Here is a 20,146-nt window from a genome sequence, read left to right as displayed (position 1 = left end):
TTCACCAAAATACATAATTACAGATTGAAAATCACATTCATGCACTTCCCAAAAGTTTCCTAGTGACTGCTAGATGACTTCCTTTTATAGATTTTACATTACTTTACCATGGTCCACGAACCATGGGTGGAAATAAAAAAATCTCATCCCTTTACAAAAAAAGGGGCTTTGACCTACCTAAAATCACCTTTGGCTCTTAACAATTTGCGTTATTCACACTCTACTCCTCAAAAGACGAATACTTTACAATATTACATCAAAATTGATTCAAACTTTAGAAAAAAATTAGACCTGGGGGTCCCCATCTCAACAGCCCTCCAACACAAAGACGTGACTCGTCCCGAGTCGCTCTGTTGGTACATCCTCAACGTGGACTTGAAGGCCATTGAACGCCGTCTTCAAGGCTTGAATCTCTGTTGTGCACTGCATGATAGCATGTCGAACCTCCTCCACCAACTTCTCAATAGTTGGCCCCTCTACTGCTAAGCCAATGTTCCTCTGCGTTTGTTTCATACCTTTCAATTTTCTCTCTATAGCTTGAGAGAGTTGACTAGCTCCATCATTCTCCAATATTTTGTTAAAAGTTTCAACAGTTCCATTCACTTGGGTATGATATGGTGTACTCTTCTGATGGTGCATTTGTAACTATTCTGTCAACGCCTTAATTGTTTCATTCAAGAAACATGAGCCTTGGTCACTCATCAGGATCTTCGAGCATCCAAAACATGATAGAATATATTGGAATATAAACTTCACGACAGTTTCCTCTCTGCATCCTTTACCGGCTGTGCCTCAGCCCATCTAGTCAAGTAATCTGTCGCAATGATAATACAACGTGCAGCCGCTTCAATCTTCTGTACATGTGGATCGTCCTGCTATGATATAGTCCTAGTACACACGACACTAATCCTTATAGTGGCCTAAATCTTTGCACTTCATGCACCAAACTTCAAGACATAATCTAAATTGAATCTCCTTCAGATCCTGCAATTCCATATGCAGGCTTGCTAACTCTGAGTGGAGTTGTTGGACTCCTATATTTGTGTCCTAGATTAGTGAAGCATCCAGCTTCATTGTGATCTCTAATGCTTCAACCTGAGATCCAATATTCTGTTGAGACAAAGGAAATCTTAAGTGTGGAAATAGCGAAGCTATGTACCATTCCTTATGTTGTTCACGAGAAATATGAAGATTAGCTTGTCTCAGTAAGAAGTTCAACCTCTTATCTATATCCCATGTAGACTCATTAGTCGTCTACTTGATCTCCTTTATTTCAGTAACAAATTGAGCTTCTGATTTCGACTTTCTAAATTTTGCATTCATCGTAGTCTTTGTCTTAGCCAACGTATCATTCGGCTTGGTTGTAATATATTTGATATACCATGTAAGCGCTCTATCCAGTAGCACTATAACCAGTTGTTCTTTATTCATGTCATCATCATTGATCTGCTGCACCTTCCACATAGCTTCTACTACAAACCAAAATTGATCAGGATTCTCTGATCCCTAACCCTTGAATATAGGCATTTTCACTATATTCGCCATATTGAAGAATGAAGGTGGGGGTGGGGGTGGAGGCGTAGGCATAGGTGTATGAGGTGGCGATGGAGATGGAGATGGAGTGGATGAATGTGGAATCCTAGAAGTTCCCTAACCCTATGTCTGTGGCACACATCCTTGTGTGTTAGGGCTGGTACTTTCTTCCTCACTATTCGATTCACCTAATAATGGATTGTACGCACCCTCAATATAGTTGTCCCAATCGGATCTGATTTTTTTTTTCTCTACGTAGATCCAGTATGACTTCTTTTAAACACCAATTCATAGGCATAACACTCTTCTTGCACAACAACATTTTAATCCAAGTTTTTAGTGACTTTAAGTACTTACCTCTCAGACACTTAAAGAATCAGCGTTCAACTTTACTATAGGATACATATGTGTCAATTGCAGATTCAGTGATGAAACCACCCAAAATACTATCAATCCAATAGTCAACAACCCTTGCAACCTTATAATTAGACTCTTCAAGATGCTTGATCAATTCAGGAGTCCACAAAATAGGATCGTCGTGTTTCCAAGTAGGTTCACTTTCCGCTAACTTAGAGAGCCACTCTGTAATTCACAAGGGAACGATAAAAAGAAAACTTCATTCTATTTTGTGTAGATATATCTATGTAGCCACTGATCTTTTGACCATTGTGGATTCTGGTTTTCCTGAGTTGCAAACTTGTGCAACTTACAATATACCCACTTCTCAAGTTCTTTCTTAGTTGGTATCCACAGACGCCACATCAAACATCCCTCAGATAGATCCCAGTCCCCACAACAAAACCATTTATTGGCTTGAGGAGGATTGGACCCAGGTTCAGAATTAGCTATGCTAAAAAAAAAACCCTACACTACTTACCCTTTCGACAACAATATGCTTAGCGTAAACCACAGTCTCACCTGAGGCTGTATTGGGGGATGCTAGAACCATGTTTCTACATCCAGAATGCTATGTGATGTAGCAAAGAGGTAATTCTTTAATCTAGGGCTTGATCTGATCAGCCCTAGTGTCCATTTGGTTAGTAATTATCATCATCCAAAGCATTATAGTAAAAGGTAGGTGGCCCATCTCTCCTATGTTTTTGACTTGATAGCTAGGGAAGAAAGAAAGGGAAAAGTATGAAATTTTCTAGTAATTACAGTGGGCTTGGGATTTAGACAAAGTTTTGTGAAGTTTAAAGAAAATTGTGTGGAGATAGGAAAGGGTAAAAATTGCAGTCATCCACCAAAAATTCTAAACTCTCAGTCACCTTAAACTCACACTAAGGCTAACCTACAAAACGTCGTACATTCAGCTAACCAGAGAAGAGAAATGGGAGCAGGATTCAACAAAAGGGAACTCATAGACACATCGAGGATCCACCTTCATCCCCATGTGGTAGATATATTTAGGAAGCATCACTGGTTTGGATTCTTTGAGTTTCTCAGAGGGTATGATGATGATATAGCTCAGGAATTTTCCATGGCACTCAACCCTCAGGCTAGAACCAATTCTACTACTATAGTGAGGGTGTAGTCAATTAAAATTAACCTTGAGGTGACTAGAAGAGTCACCACAATTCCTCAAGGGGTGAAATGGAGAAAGGAGGATAAGTCTAGCAAGACTCTTGCTAAGAAAACAATTTTCCTAGATGATGAAGAGCCAATCGAGGAAAAAAATGGGGTCATAAGGGAGAGCCTTCCCTATAATTGGAATGAGGTGAGCTATCACATTATCAAATAAATTTCTTGTGAAGGGAGGTTCAGTGTAGTCTATGGCTACAAATTTAGACTCCTCCATGAGTTTAGATTTGGAGAGGATCTACCTATAAAGCAAAGGCTCGGTGTGTCTTATTTCCTATTGCAGTCAATGATAGACATGAGCCAAAAGGTGCAATAAATGAAACATTAGTAATTGGCACATCACAGACTCATTAAGCTAATACTAGAGGATGCCTTGAGCCAATTAAGAATCCCTATTCTATTGTCCACATTTAGAGACATGGAAGGAGAGGTTGTAATTGAAATCCAAGCCCTTGAACATGATAGGGACCCAACAACTAGTGGTGAAGAGGAGGTGGGAGAAGAAGCAGAAGAGGAGGTAGAAGAGGAAGAAGGAAAAAAAGAAGAAGAAGAGAAAGGTGAAGAGGAAGAGAAAAGCCCTGAGGAACATAACAAAGAAGGGGAGAAATATCCAAGGTTGACCCCTAAGCCCACTGAGAAGGAGGCAACTACTGCCTTGACTACCCTAAGCAGACCCATCAAGTCAAAAGGGAAAATATAGAGGCAAACTCCCCTCTATTTCAAAATAACAAGAAGCATCAGGATCAAGTAGGGGAGACCAAAAACACCCACAAGGACTCCCATCATAATTGATGAGTCACTAAAAAGGAAGGAAGAGCTAGTTTCCTTGGGAATGAACGTTGAAGGGGGAACATCAAAAAAAGCTACCCCAAAGGATCCCATCACCTATGTTAGGAAGCTTGTCACTAGGCCAACATCAGCAAAGCAAGACAAGGCACCTGTGATCCCGAGGCAGTCCTATAGGAAACTCTATCAGTCCTATAGGAAAAATAGAAAAAGGTATAGGAAGGACAACAGGTACAGAGGGAAGGCAAGGAAGCAACACCACAATTACAATAGGGGGCATCTTCTCCAAAAACATTTGAGGGGGAATTCCAAGAGCTACAAGAGCCTTGCCCACAACTAAATCTAAGGTCTGACTACAAGTTCATTGAGGGAGGTAGAGTAATACCACATAAATTCGCAATCCCTCTCTTATTTGAGCTTGATAAAGAGAGAGGAAGGACACATTGCTGGATGCAAATTTCCAAGTGAATGAAGGTAGAAGATGTGGCCCATATGGAAGAGAAACTCCTAGAGATGGACAGGGAGTTTAGTGATATGAGAGACAGGGAACAAATCATGAGATCTCAACTACATGAAGAAAACACATGGTTAAGGAGGCAATTGCAAGAAAAAGAGAGCCAATTGGCCACCATTGCAAGCCTCTCATTGTAGGAACTTCGGTGCAGGATGACATCAAGATCATATGCACTATACCTCAAGGATCAATGGATGCAATTTCAGATCAAGACACTAGAACAACAGGGGACTAAGCCTTTCCAAGGCTATAGATAGTTCATTGAACTATGTGACAAGAGAAACCTGGAAGATAAGGCTAAGATATATGAATTTTACCTACATAGCTTGGACTTAACATATTTGAATGTGTGGGACCCTAATGAAGAGTTGGGGGATCTACAACTAATGCCCCTTGCATCATGGATGAGTCATGAGGAGGCCAGGGATAAGGAGTTGAAGAGAATACTGGAAAAATAGGAAGGGGATCCCCTTTGAATCGGAGCAGAACAAATAAATTCCATGGCTATCTTAGCAACCACAACATCGTCTCCAATGATGCCCAATGTGCACCAAGATACCTAGCTACATAAGAATAGGCCACCAGCCACTTTGAAAATACCTTGAGGTTGCTGGGAAATGGAAGCCATCAAGCATGCTAGAGGAGATGGAGCAACCTATCACACAGTCTAAGGATCAGAGAGTACCATTCCCCTAAGAGGTTGAGGAATGCAGTGGAAAGGACCCCACTTTATAATAATGCCATGCAAAGAATAAAAATCAATTAGATTGGTTTTAAACTCACTCCACCCTTGTCGTTGGGTCTATTAGAAGGCGGGAAGGAAGAGGAGGAAAGAAAGCAGTGGGAAGAAATGGAGAAACATGCAGGGTTCTATCCTCAAGAGGAAACTCCATCAACAGATGCATGCAATGTCAGAGAGGCCAAAAGAGCTACGAAAGATATGGATATAAACTAAGTTTCTTACAGGATGAGAAACACCTTCAATAGGGGGGTGATGATGAGGCTCTTCAATGGGTAAACTATATGGGTCTTAATTGCACTCTCCAACTTATTAATATATTTTTTTCTCACATTTACTTACATATTTTATTATATTTTTCTTAGTGAGAAGGGTAAAGGTGAGATGTTATGTCATGTGGCCGAATATGCATTAATTGTGGGAATTGGAGCAGTTTTGGGCTAATTTAAGTTCAGGAACTTGAAGTGGAAAAGAAAGAGGGATTGTAGGAGATTGGTCTCCCTACTTGACTCCTCAAATCATTTGAATATTTCCCCAACATATCCCATCAGCTCGGAGTTACAAGCAACCAATCCAACTGAGTTCATTCGCAGCCAAGCCAGTGATAGTGAAAACAAGTCATTCTCGAGTTTGGGAGCCAAGTATCCTTAATTTTTAGGAGGATGTTGGTAGCTTTAGTTTGTATAAATGAGAAGGCAAAGGGCCTCATTAGGATTTGATTTTTTCTTGTAGCCAAGAGGCAATTTAGAGCTGAAACATTGTGGCTATTAAACTTATGTTTTATTTTACATTTTGATTATAATGAGAAGATTTATCTTGATCCAGCATTGAGTTGACTCAGAGGATTGAAGCTCTTGGGTTAGGGCCTGACCCTAGTAGAAGAGGTTCCTATTTTTGTACATGTATTCTTAGATTAAAATCATAGTTAGCTGCTGAAGTTATTTCTGCTTTGTTTAGTTTAACAAGTATTTGAATGATTTTTTAGTCTTGTTTCCATTAGTTGAAGAAGTAGATCAATGGTATAGTAGTGAGAAATAATACTTCAGAAAATCTTGTGATAGTGGCCTCTTCCTCATCTCCCTCATGGGATCATGGTTTGAGGGCCACACTCTCACAACCCCAAAATAAGATTTATCTATTGATCATTGCATAGATTAGGGTTCATTATTGAATAGATCAATGTTTATGATTTCTTAGAAGCACCTGCAGTTGTAATTTTGTTTTTGAGTTTGCTATAGTTTAACAAGGCATTTCATTTCATAGATCTAGTCATTAGCCATTAACAAATCAATTTTCTCAAATTCAACTCATCTTTTCCCTATTTATATGAAGTTATGCATAAATGAAGAGAAGAACATGTTTTGTTGCAGGGATTTTTGATCTGCAGGGAGGAACTCATCCCACCAGCCTCATCTATGTCTTCTTCACCTTCTTTCAAGGCCTACCAACCCCTAATCCAAATTTTTGTTTTGTAGCCACCATGGACAACCTCCTTGGGAAAATCCAACCATCCTGAAGTGTTGGGATGAGGCTTGAGTAATGTGCACCTTCCATACACCTTATTTCACCATTAGACATATTTCCAGCACTTCATTTCACCTTCCCTACCTTCCTATGGCCTTTGTTGAAAAGTGTGCAACAAGAAATGCTTGTTGAGAATGCAACAAGATGATGGAGCTTAGTGAAAAGAGTCACCTTCACTAAGTGGGCCCGCAGGCAAATTATGGCGCAAGTTCTATTTTTGATCACAGTGTGGGTGATCACAGTGTGGGTGACCACAGTGTGGGTGATCAAAGTGTGGGTGACCACAGTATGAGTGATCACAGTGTGAGTGATCACAGTGTGAGTGATCAAGTCTATTTTTAGACTGGCTGTCAAAAATAGAAAAGTCAAATATTATTGTCTCATAATAATATTTGGACTATAAACTTGATCTTATTCTCTTGGAGCACTTTAGGATGAGCTACGGATGTGGTACATGCAGATCCCAGAAGGAAATACATGGTTACCTATGGGATGACTAATATTTGCATGCAGGACTTCAGTTAGAACTCAAAAGAGTTGAGTTTAGTGGACTGGAGGTGCAGCTGATGGAGTTCTGTTCAGTTTAGCCTTGTTAAACTAGTTGTATTTAGTCTAACTGATCAATAGACTAGAGATGAGTTGGGTGAATTAGTTATTAATTAATTCACAAGTTATTAACTCATAATGAAACTATAGAATACATCAGTTAACTCAATTGCATCTCATTGCATGTTCAGTTCAGCAGGGACAGGTGTTAGAGGATTAGATTGCTATCAGTTGTGACTATAGTTATTGTTACACTAAAATTTGTCACCATGACTATTTGCAGTCAGTATGGCTCCATCAATAACCATACTGTCCTCCTTATCAAGTCTTATACCTCTGCTCCTCATGTCAAACTCCAAAAAAGAGAGAAAGTCTTTAAAAGTCAATATAACTCTGGTTACGCAGTTTCTCTTACTCTTACCTGCGTGTACGCACCTCAAGTACATAATACCTGCGTACTTGTACGCTCTGTCTGTAAAGGGGTGGGTGCGTACACCTGTAAAGGTCAAAAGGCGCAAGTTTTACTTCAAAAAATTTACTTGTGGTCGATTCTAGAGCATTCTAGAAGATGGTTTGACATGGATTGAGCGCCTCCAGATGGTTCATGCATCCCAATGAAAGAGGAACTTATCCCATGAAGAGGGGAGCTACCCCTTTGAAAGAGGAGCTTATCCCATTGATGGTGGACCTGATTAACTTCCTCCAAAGCATTATAAATACAGGCATTGGGCCAGAGGGAGGGGAGGTTGAAAGCTGAACATTCCTAAGGGTAGATGCTACTGAAATTAGGACTCCCTTATAGAGCTTGAGAGGAGAGATTCCAATCCTTTCTTAGCTTCATTTGGAAGTGGGTGAGCTGATCAAAGTAGAGGAGAACTCTTGCTGGACCCTGGGAGGGACCTGTACAACACCAAGGCACTGGTTGTAATGGTTTCTTTTGTTTCCAATTAATACAATTAAGTTCATTTTTCTCAACAAGTTGTTATATATAATTTGTTTCATAAACTCCTTGGTCTTTATGATGAATATGTTTTATTATATGAGTTATTCAGGTGCTATGTAATCGTTTGCTTGTTAGTGAATGCAAGCTTCAAGGAGAAGGAGCTCATCTGGATCGGAGAGGCTTGGCTGCTACAAACAGCGTTGGACTAAAGGTAAGGCTTGAACACCTGGTTGCTTTTATTTTAAATGCATATTTAGTGAAAGATAGTGCTTGATTGTTTTGTTTGTCACTAGAAAGCCTTAGCTTCTAGGGAGGTCGGTTTTGTCCGCAAAATTGACTCTTTCCACATGACAAAATGGCGACCATACTGGGGACTCCATGGATTTGATTGATTTCTCTTTTGATTGATACTTTGATTTGAGAAAGTTGATTTCTTTCTAGTTTTTGACTGATTGACTGTAAATTTGGGTAGAATAGCTTAGGATTGAGTTAGTTTTTTATTTTTCTTGTTTTTGAGAGCAGTACGCACTCTCTGCGTTAAGCACAGTGCGTACCTGTACGCACTTCTGCTTTGTACACAGAGCGTGGCCGCACCTGTGCAAACAAGCTGCCTGCGTACCCTGTCAAAAGTTTAGAAAATTTCAATTTTTTCCTTTTTGCCTATTAGATTTTGTTTATAGTTTATTTATTGCTGCCCAGATCCACTGGTTACCTGTCAGAAGTTTTCATCTAAGCTTGTTTCATTAGCATCAATGGTTTTAGTGAAGTTCATAGAGATTCTAGCCCTAGGTTTGATTTTTGTATTGGTCTTGTAGTGACTCTGGCTTTAGAAGTTGTAAAAACCTTGGATATCCCTGGTCTTTTCAGTCTTCTTAGGATTTAGACCATTCGTAAAATCCACCTTTGTGGGAAACCTACCATTGTGTTGTCTCTTTGCGGAATTTCGAGAAGGCTTGTTTGTTAAGCTGTGAATTTCATTCTTAAGAAAAAGAACAAAAGCTTTTTATTTTTGTTTTTGACTAGTTTATGATTCTGCATGAATTAGTCCTTGGTTGAATTGTAACTGAGTAAAACAACCCGGAATTATATTTTGTAGGCTTTTACCTCCTTAGATTTGCTTTTAGGTATATTTCTCTTAGATTTGCTTTTAGGTAAATTTCTCTTAGATTTTCATAGATCTTAAAATTGATTTTTTGTTAGGTAGTTTTACATGCTTTGTTAAAGTAGGAAAAAATACAAAATCTCTTTTGAGGAAAGTTTGTTTTAGTAGCGTTTGAAGTCTTTGAAAAGAGAAAGGAAGTTTTCGTGAAATAATTAGTGGTCTTGTGTTGTGTGCTTTGGAAAAGATAAAGAGATTGTTTCTTTGATTTTCATTGCCAAGAAAGTTGTCTTTATAGATTTTGCATTCTCAAACTCTCTTAGCTAGGGAATTCATTGAAAAGGAAAGATAGTTTAAATCATCTTAGGTGCATCTTTTTAGTGGATTTGAGTCGAGTCTACACATCATAAGTTTCATCTCCACTACCTTTTGTCCTAAAGAAAAGCCATAAAAATTAACGCTTAAAGTAAAATTAACTTAGTAACTTTTTATTTACTAGGGCTCTGAAACACCAACATAGATCAGGCTAGTGTCTTGGAGTAGGAGAGTAATTAACTCTCCAAGACAGCAAAACCAAACAAGTAGCTTATCTTGCGGTAGGATAAATCCAATAGTTACATTTATGCTCTGGGAAAGCTCCTCTTAAAGGAGAAGCACGAGATCGTGTCCGAACCAGTGAGGGGATCAATCCTCCTTCATTGGGAACGACGCCAGATATGCACGTACTACAAACGGTAAACCTCGGATTAACCATTGTCGAGGAGCCTGGGGTCACTTGTTGGTAAACCTTGGATTATTGTCAAGGAGCCGGCAAGGGGATTGAGCTTGTTACTTTGCCCTTGCGTGTGTATCGGATCGTAGACTGTTCCCCTAGGTATATTTGTTGCTGTTGGTGACGTTAGTGACTATTATCTTTAGGATTCTACCTAAGGTGACGGTGGAGGGAAGATCCCACTGTACCACTTCGGGGTCAATCTCCTGAGGTTGTAACCGTGGCCGATTTGTTGAGGAAGTCCCGTAGACTTCGTGGCCAACCTCCTGAAGACGTCCCGGGTCATTACGAAGGTTTGAAAGTCCTCGTAACTCCTAGTGGCAGTAAAGTAGGGTCACCTGAAGAAGGAGAGTCTTCGTTGGTCGTCCATCCTGATTACCAAACTCTAGAAACAGGTTATAATCCTGAAGCTATTTCGGTTTCCGAACTTGCTGGTACCTTTTCGTCTACTAGTGATATAGGCGAAGAACCTGAGATATCTGAACCTGTTACTCCAACATCGGGGTTAGTCTCTCCAACTTCTAGTGCTCCTGATTCACCTAGGGTAGAAAGAGTCATCACCGAAAATCTTCCTTCTGGTTTGATAGCTATTGAAGAACTTGCTCCAGAAGAAGAAATAGGCATCCCTATCCCTGAAAATCAACCTACTATTGATCTAAGGGAGCGTGAATCAATTTTTTACAGTCCACCTAGAAGTACTACTTGGTATCTTTCTTTAACTAATTATTTGGACAACTCAGGGTTAAGTTTTTCACCACCTCGTGCTCCTTATCCACCTAGGGGTATTTATACTCCCGTAAATATGTCAGGTCAATCGTCCATGTTTCCTCAATCGCCTAAATCTTTTTTGTACGGCGGTCCTTCTGTTCCCTCTGGGTATCAGTCACTTTCTGGTACTTTTGCGGGAGCATCTCCTCAACCCATTGATCATGGGTTATTCACTGGAAACAATGGTGCAAAGCCGTTGAGCGTAGAAGGCGTTCTTATGATGTCAGGTTCTATTCCCAATTCTCAACCTCAAGGTGGCCAATTACCGCCTGGGGGGCAGCCTCAATTAACGCCTGGGGGGCAACCTCAAGGTACACAATTTGCATCTGGGGGGCAACCTCAAGGACAGTACGTGCCTACGGTACAATACATTCCTCAAGGTCAACCCCAGGCTCAATATGTACCCCAAGGTCAACCCCAGTATCAATTTATACCTCAAGGTCAACCCCAGTATCAGTACATGCCTCAAGGGTATCTACCCCAAGGTCAGTACTCGAATCAAGGTTTCCAACCACCCCAAGGTCAATCTTATGTTCAAGGAATGGGAAATGTACCTTTCAATTATCAATCCTACCCTCAACCTGGTTTTGGATCTCAATATCCTCAACCTGTTATGGGTCAATACCCCGGAATGAACATAGTGTGGGATCCATCGCAAATTCAACAGGTGTTGCACCCCAATGTACAATTGTCATCTCAAACTGGACAACCCTTAGTTTCTGGTTCACCCCAGCAACCAGTCCAGTCTAATATTCAAACTTCTATACCTTCGGTAGTTTCTCAGTCTGGGCCTATTTCGCCTCGTACTCCATCTCAAACGACTGCTGCAACTGCCGCAACATCTGTTCAATCTACCCCACTTACTTCTGGAGTATCGACAGCTCTGGTTTCTACTGTTCCTGTATCTACTCCTCAGACATCTTTACCATCGTCTGGATCCACGATTCAAACTACGGTTCAGATGCCTGTAGGACAACCTGGTTTAAGTACGGTTGTCACTAGTCAACCACAATTCACTTATCAACCGTACCAGGGACAGTACCAATTCGGTCCTGCTGTCCAGCAGCCAGTTTACCAGTATCAACCGTATCCTGGGTACACTTATCAACAACCACAGCAACCCCAGTACGGTCCGGTTAATCCTGGTTTTCCAGGAGGATACAATATCCCGAATGCGATTCCCATTCCTAGTTATCCTGGATATCCTCCTCCTGGGGCTGGTGTAATGACCCAGAGTTTTAGGGATCCTAATCGGCAGTTACCATTTATCGCAACTTTGGACTTACCAGACTTGTCGCGCCTAACGAACGATCCAATTAATTATCTTCCGTTTTGGCCGCCAATGCCAAATAAGTTGCCCAGTGACATTCCCAAGTTCGAAGGTAAGTCTGGAGAGGACCCGTCGAATCATGTGATGACTTACCACCTCTGGTGTGCCTCTAATTCCATCTCGGATGATTCGATCCGCTTACGTCTTTTCCAGTGCACACTCATTGGTCTTGCGGCCAAGTGGTACATTGAGTTACCACGGGCCTCTTTTTATAATTTTAGCCAGTTAGCTACCTCGTTTTTAACTCATTTTCAGTTGCCGGTCAGATATGATAATGGCACGGAGTTTCTAACTTCATTGAAGCAATCGACGTCCACTTATATTTCCGATCATATTCATGAATGGAGACGTCGAAGGCGGTTAGTGAAAGTTTTTATCCCGGACCAGATCTTAGCTGAATGGTTTGTTAAATCATTGTTACCGAAGATTACTGAAGACGTAGCTAAGGTCGGAGTAGTTACTTAGGAGCAAGTGATTGCTCAAGCGCAGTACCTTGACTTAGTTTATACTCAGTCAGGTACGTTACACGAAAAGATCCCAGATCTTCCTAAGTCAAATCAAATCGCTGCTGCTCCTTCGGGATCTCATGCTGCTGATGGCATGATTGGTACGGTGAACACTAAAAATAAGAAGAAGTCTTCCAAGAATTCTTCTCCTATTATAACCTTGCCTGATTCCCCGACAAGAGATTCTTCTGCTGAGGTTTCCGGTGGGAAGAAGAAAGGGAAGAAGAAGAATAAAGCAGACAAGACTCCAAAGGAGAAAACTGAAAAATCGGAAACTAATGACGAAAAGCGCAAACCTCGTTATCCATGTCTTATTTGTGAAGAAGATCACTTTACAAGAGAGTGCCCTCATCGAGCAAAGGTTGCGAAAATCGTCAAAGGTTCCCAAACTCCTGCTGTTTTGAAGGATCCATTTCCAAAGCAGGATAGTAAGATGATAGGTTCTTCCTCGAGTGCCAATGAAGAACCCATATTGATGATGTCCCATGTAAGGATTGTGACTTGATCGCAATATTATGGTAGTAAAAGTCCTGTTGATGGCAAAGAAGCAGAATCTTCTCATTCTAATCCATCAACCTCAGCTCCCGGTTCCGATCCGCTACAGATCGAGAAGCCTAATCCAGACTTAGTAATCAAACCGCCCGCCAAGGGTATACTTCGAAAGTCTGCTTTCAATCCACATGCGAGAGCGGCTCAGAATTATAACATTGTTGAGGACTTAGCTGTTTCACCCTCAGCAATGTCGGCTTTGGAAGTGCTGCAATCATGCCCAGCACAGCGAAAATTACTTTTGTCGGCTATAGGAGCTGTTGATGTTCAGGACCCGAACCTAATAATCTTTGATCTAGAAAATAGTACACCGCGTTTGCCTCATCAAATGGCTTTCCAGATCCCAGTGATAGTCAAAAACAGGCCTATTCATCGGACTGTAATTGATGAGGGAGCTTCAACGTGTATTATGTCGATACAGTGTTGGAGATCGCTTGGTTCTCCTTCACTAAATCAGTCCCCGACAATTCTTAAGGCCTTTGATGGCCGTGGGTTCCATCCTTTTGGCATTCTCCAGGATTTGCCTATAGGGGTTGAAGGAAAAACCGTTAGTCTAGATGTGGAGGTGGTTGATGCCCCTCTAGACTACAACCTTCTCTTGGGTCAAAGTTGGTCTTACGCTATGACAGCGGTCGTTTCATCGGTCTTCCGAGTAATAAAGTTCCCACATAATGGAAAGATCGTAACAATAGACCAGCTGGCTTACTTTTCATCCGACCCAGCCTCTTCAGAGAGTATTCAACATGTTGGTAAAACGACTATCCCATATAAGGATGTTGGAGTAGGATTAGTTAAAGATGTCGGTTTACTGGGAACTTTTCCTTTTCCTCCAATCAACGCATTGTCTTCATTTGCAACCATTCATATGATTACATCAGACACCATTGTTTATGATGATCCTTGGATCGTTCCTTCTGAATCTGAGATAGACTCATTTGGTGATGCTATGCCTTTGAGTCCATATGAAATTGCCTATGAAGCCGTGCAGTCTTTTACCGACCTGTGTTCAACCAAAATCGACCAAATGAATGTGGTCCGTGAGGAATCACTTTTCACATCAACCTCAGAGTTAATAGCGTTTCCCGAAGTTGTTTCATCTGACGAGCAACTTCGTGAAGTCCTGTGTATAGATGATTTACCATGGGACGATCTCCATCATAGATCTTCATTTTTACCTAAGGATGATCGTTTTGAAAATGATTTCTCATCAATTTTTACAGCTGAATATGTCAAGGAAGCTCAGAATCCCATGAAACATCCTGATTCAGAGCTGAATTTGGGAAATATCTCTCGAACTATTCCCATTGACATTTCAGTTAAGCCTGGAATTGTTGAGAACATTCATATAGGTGCCTCGTGTACAGATGACGAAATTCAGACATACAAGGCCCTATTTCAAGAATTCCGCGACGTGTTTGCCTGGTCCTATGAGGAAATGCCAGGAATTGATCCCGCGATTGTTGTTCATGAGATCAAGACTTACCCGGATGCTAAACCCGTCCGGCAACGTTTGCGTCAGATTCACCCACGAAAAGCGGCTGCAATTAAGGTAGAAGTTGAAAAACTGTTGAAAGCAGGTTTCATTTATCCGATCCCGTTAACGGATTGGGTATCGAATATTGTTCCGGTTAACAAAAAGCAGGGAACAATAAGAATATGCATCGACTATAGGGACATTAATCGAGCTTGTCCAAAAGACAACTACCCAACTCCCTATATCGATCAAATAATTGATGATTGTGCCGGCAGCGAAATATTTTCCTTTATGGACGGTTTTTCCGGTTACAATCAAATCAATATTCTACCTGCCGATCAACCAAAAACGGCTTTTATTTGTCCATGGGGGACATTTGCTTATTGCAAATTACCTTTTGGGCTTAAGAATGCCGGAGCAAATTTTCAAAGGGCGATGTCTTATGCGTTTCATGACATCAAACACATTGTGCAACTGTATCTCGATGATTTGCCTGCTCATTCATTACATCGAGCTGATCACCTTGTCCATTTACGAGCAATCTTCATGAGGTGTAGGTATTATCGTATTCGGTTGAACCCACACAAATGTGTCTTCTGTATAGAAACGGGTCGATTACTGGGATTTGTAGTTTCGAAGGCCGGCATTCGCATCGATCCCTCGAAGGTCGAAGTTATCATCAAATTGCCTCCTCCTTCGAGTCTTCGCCAACTCCAAAGTTTGCAGGGGAAAGCAAACTTTTTACGCCAATTCATTCCTAACTACGCATTACAAAGGGTTTTACACGGTTTTTAAAACAGAACGCTCAATTCTCTAGGGATGAGATAGCTCAGAAATCTTTTGATGCACTCAAACACGCATTGACCCATGCACCGTTGTTGCATCCTCCCAACTACAACCGGGATTACTTTTTGTACCTCGCCGCCGCTCATTCCACCATTGGAATGGTCTTAGTTCAGGAAGATGAATTCGGAACGGAACATGTGATATATTACCTTAGTCGGACGTTAAATCCAACTGAGCTAAAATACTCACATGTGGAGAAATTGGCATTGGCAGCCGTTCAAGCTGTCCAACGTTTTCGTCACTACATTTTACTCCGTAAAACTACAGTCATTTCGGATTGCAACCCTATGATCTACATTTTGACCAAACAATTGCTAGGGGGCAAGTACTCTAAATGGATTGTTATCCTGCAGGAGTTCGACTTGGAGTTTGAGAAATCTAAGTCTAAGAAATCTTTAGTTTTCGTGGAGTTAATGTGTGACTTCCCGCGTGCTGACACGGAAACTGTGGCAGAGGAGCCATTGCGGACGAATCTTTGTTTCTAATCAGCACTTTAGATCCATGGTATGGGGATATCATCGTCTATCTCCAGACCCAATCCTTTCGGCCCGAAGTTTCAAAGTCGGAACGTCGGAAAATTTGATTCCAGTCCCAACAATATAAAATTATTGGACATACTCTTTATCGCCGTGGGGCGGACTCTATTTTTCGACGTTGCTTAACTCACGAAGAGGCTGAAAGGGTTCTAAATGACTGTCACTCTGGAGCGTGTGGCGGTCATATGTCTGGGTATGCCACAGACCAAAAGATATTGCGCGCTGGCTACTTTTGGTCGTCCTTGTTTAAAGATTGTATTACTGCGGTCCGAAAATGCCACAACTGTCAAGTGTTTGATCGAAAGATGCGCGCTCCACCTGCTCCTCTCCACCCTATAATTTCCGTTGGTCCTTTTGCCAAATGGGGTATCGATTTTATTACATGTAACCCTCACTCAGCCGGGGGGCATGCGTATATCATCCTTGCGGTAGATTATTTTACTAAGTGGGCAGAGGCGATGCCTACATTCGAGGCAGACGGCAAGACAGCTGCAATTTTCGTGTTCAATCATATAATTGCTAGGTTTGGTGTCCCACAAGCGATAATCACTGACCATGGGCACCATTTTCGAAACTTTATGATGACAGAACTTACAGGCCAGCTTGGTTTGCGTCACGATAGTTCAACTCCTTATTATCCACAAGCGAATGGTCTGGTTGAGTCCATCAACAAAGTTTTAGTTATCATGATCCAACGAATCATTGGTATTCATCGGTCGAATTGGCACAACATGTTATTTTCAGCGCTTTGGGCGTACCGAACCTCAGTGAAAACATCAACAGGGTTCACTCCTTTCCAACTAGTTTATGGTTTGGAAGCTGTGCTACCCATTGAATGCGAAATCCCGTCACTGCAAATGGCCATCGAGTTACTTCCAGCTACTTCTGAAGAGGAAAAGCGTTTATTATACTTAGCTCGATTAGATGAGAATCGACGTGATGCTGCATTGGCGATCGAGACTCACGCAAAACGTATGAAAGCTCAGTATGATCGAAATGTGACCCCTCGAAATTATTCGGAAGGAGACCTGGTGTTATTATATGATCAAGCTAATGATAAATTAGGTGCTGGAAAATTCGTTCCTATGTGGCATGGGCCCTATATTGTCAAGCGAAAGCTAGCGAAAGGGGCCTATGAGTTGGTAGACTTTGACGGGGACTCTTTAGGTAAACCCAGAAATGGTCTTTACTTGAAGAGGTATTATGCCTAAATGATGGGTATGGAGATTTTTAGTTAGGTTAGTTTTTCTTTCTAGCTGGTGTGTTTGTTAGTTTAGACAGTGTGCTTAGCTTAGAGAGTGTGTTTTCCTCGTTATTCTGCTTATCTTGGTTTTACTCTTGATATTGCAGATGTCGATGCCTCTCCAAACATACATTGGTTTTGCTGATGGTGCTTGTCGTAGTACACGGAATATCTATTCTGTAGCTTGGGTTATCTATTCGCCCTCTGACGAGTTAGTTTCTATGCATGGGGTAAGCCTCGGTCAAACAACAAACAACATTGCCGAGTACAGTGCAGTGATTGAGTTATTGTCTGAATCTATTTCATTTGGGATTCGGAGTTTGATAGTGAGGTTAGATTCTGAACTCGTTGTATTACAGCTTAATAGAGTGTATGCCATTAGAAATCCAGTGTTATTGAGGTTATTTTTGAGAGTGCGTCTCTTGGAACATGAGTTTGATTACATTGAATATCAGCATATTCCAAGGTCTTTAAATACATTAGCAGATGCAATTGATTCTCGAATGTTAAATAGACATTTGCAATAATCATACATGTAAATTTAAAACCATTCCATAGCATGATTTACAAGATAAGCCGGTAATAATGATATATATATATAGGAGTGTGTCAAAAAATACATCGTCTTCGATCATAGGTTGAAAAACACCTTATGATCGACAAAAATGATAAGTACAAAAAACCAAAATGTCACATGTGTCTACAAAACGACCATCCAATCACTGGTGATGATCTCTATATGACACCACTGCACGGGCCACCCTAAACAAGAACCTCCTAAAAGGTCCTGGGACCCCGACTACATAGCGCTGAAGCCGGATTGGAATGTCATCTATGGTAGTCTCCGGTATATCTGTTGTGAGACGCTCTAGGTCACTTTCCAACTCAGCCAAAGTCTCTGTGGCCTCGTCCTGTGGGGCCGGTGCCGCTGCAACCGGTAGTCTCCTCTCGTAAGGCCGGAGATTGGCTGGACGTCGTGGGCCCACATCTGCATTTTGAAAATTATTACTATCAGTTTTGAGACGATATAAAACAAAAAAAAAATAGATAGTTTAAAAAACTTGTGAAAAATGAAGTTACCTGTATCATCCCATTGTTCTCCCGGTGGAAGAACCATGTCCGGATCTCCACGAAAATCAACTCCAGCATAAGGAAAATCCTGTATAGAAAAGACCTGGTCTTCTAACCAGTGAAAGTACTCTGGAGTAAATCGGACAACCTCCGTTCCCTCATCAAGATGATGGGCCATAACCGCAACCCATCGCATCAATTTGGGCTCTCGAGGAAGCCCAGCCCCAACAGTGAGCTGCTGTGGGATCAGCATCGGAACCCTCTCTAAGCCAAAACTCACAACTAAAGGCCCATAACCAAAAGTCTTTAGCTGTCCGTTTTTGGCTCTAGTCAGTTGGCCTTTTATATTGGCCAACACAGCATCACACCAGTTGAAAATGGTACCTCGATAGCAATCAATCGCCATCCGCATCTGGGATCCAGTGGCAATGTGTAAAGCGGCAGCCCCGCAAAGTCTGGTAACTGTAAAGGAAATCACCTTAAGTTCAGGGCGGGATATAGTTTTGATCTCTATCCCCTTCTCCTGAGTCTGAGTGTTACACCACTCTAGTTGGAGACTAGCGATGGACTGGCCACCCGGCCTAGTCCCGAACAGAGTCAAGTGTTCGCCTCTCTTGGACAAACCAGTGAGAAAGTAGATATCTGCGGGCTCCATCTCAAGCTGGTGCCCTCCAATATAAAAACACTGGTCCTGAACATTCCATCTTTCTACCAGCCACTCTAGAAAGCTCACTTGGGCCCTCATGCCAGGTATGGCCCAGTATTTATAAAGGTCGCATGCCTTCAAAGCATCAATTGACGGTTGATGATTAATGGCGGCCAAATCAACATCTTCGTGCTCTCTCTCGCGCCAATCAAGCATGGTGAACAATCTACATGCCAAAAAACATCCATTAGAGTCCATAAAATCAAATGTTTTTGGTCCATTTTGGAGAATTTGGGGTTTAAAAACTTGTTGCGCGGAGTACGCACCCCGCCTTTAGGAACAGAGCGTGGGTACGCAGGTTCTCTGAAGGCAAGGTGCGTACCCCTGACATTTTTCCAACTGAGAAAATGTCGGGGTACGCAGGTCCCTAGTTTGGTGCCTGCGTACGCCGAGAGGCAGTCTTTGAAACCCCAAAGCCTCGAAAAAATGAAATCTAGGGCCTAAAAAAGAATTCTAAATGGATGAAATTGAAGAGGAGGATGTTCAAAATTACCTGGAAGAGACGGCGTTCGGTTTCGACGATCGGATTCTCCGCAATGTCCACGGGAAGTTTCTTGCCAAAAGCCCTTTTTCTCTCCTCAACAGTAAAATGGTAAAAATGAATTGGTAAAAGCCCTTTTTATAGGTTTTTTGGGTAAATAAATGGTAAATTTGTTTATTTTTCACCATGAAAAGGTATTTTTCAAAGTATTTTTATCTATCTTCAACAGGTATGAGTAATGTGTTGGTTTTTGTGCAGGATAAAGGATTTTCAGGGAAAATTGTCATTTTTTACAAACAAAAACATCAGAGTCATCTTTAAGCCCTTTTCTGACTCCTAAAACATGAAAAGATTGCCGAGCGTTTCTTTTACACTCGTTAAAACAAAATTAAAAGACGGTCCTCTTACAACCCTTTTCTGACCGTAAAAACATGAAAAGATTGCCGGATTTTTGTCGTTTCAAATTCGATATTGGAAATAAAACGACGTGTCCTTGATCGCTTTTTACTTTTCAGATCAGAGACACTAATCATGAAAGTACTCCTTGGTCGTAAAGATCAAGCGGTTCTCTCAAGTATTATTTTATACTTTTCGGGCTT

The sequence above is a fragment of the Pinus tabuliformis genome, chromosome 2_1, assembly GCF_031772625.1.
Source record: "Pinus tabuliformis cultivar Carrire ecotype Pingquan chromosome 2_1, CPIR1, whole genome shotgun sequence".
NCBI classification, from domain to species: Eukaryota; Viridiplantae; Streptophyta; class Pinopsida; order Pinales; family Pinaceae; genus Pinus; species Pinus tabuliformis.
The sequence above is the reverse complement of the archived record's forward strand: the minus strand, read 5'-3'. Positions refer to the sequence as shown.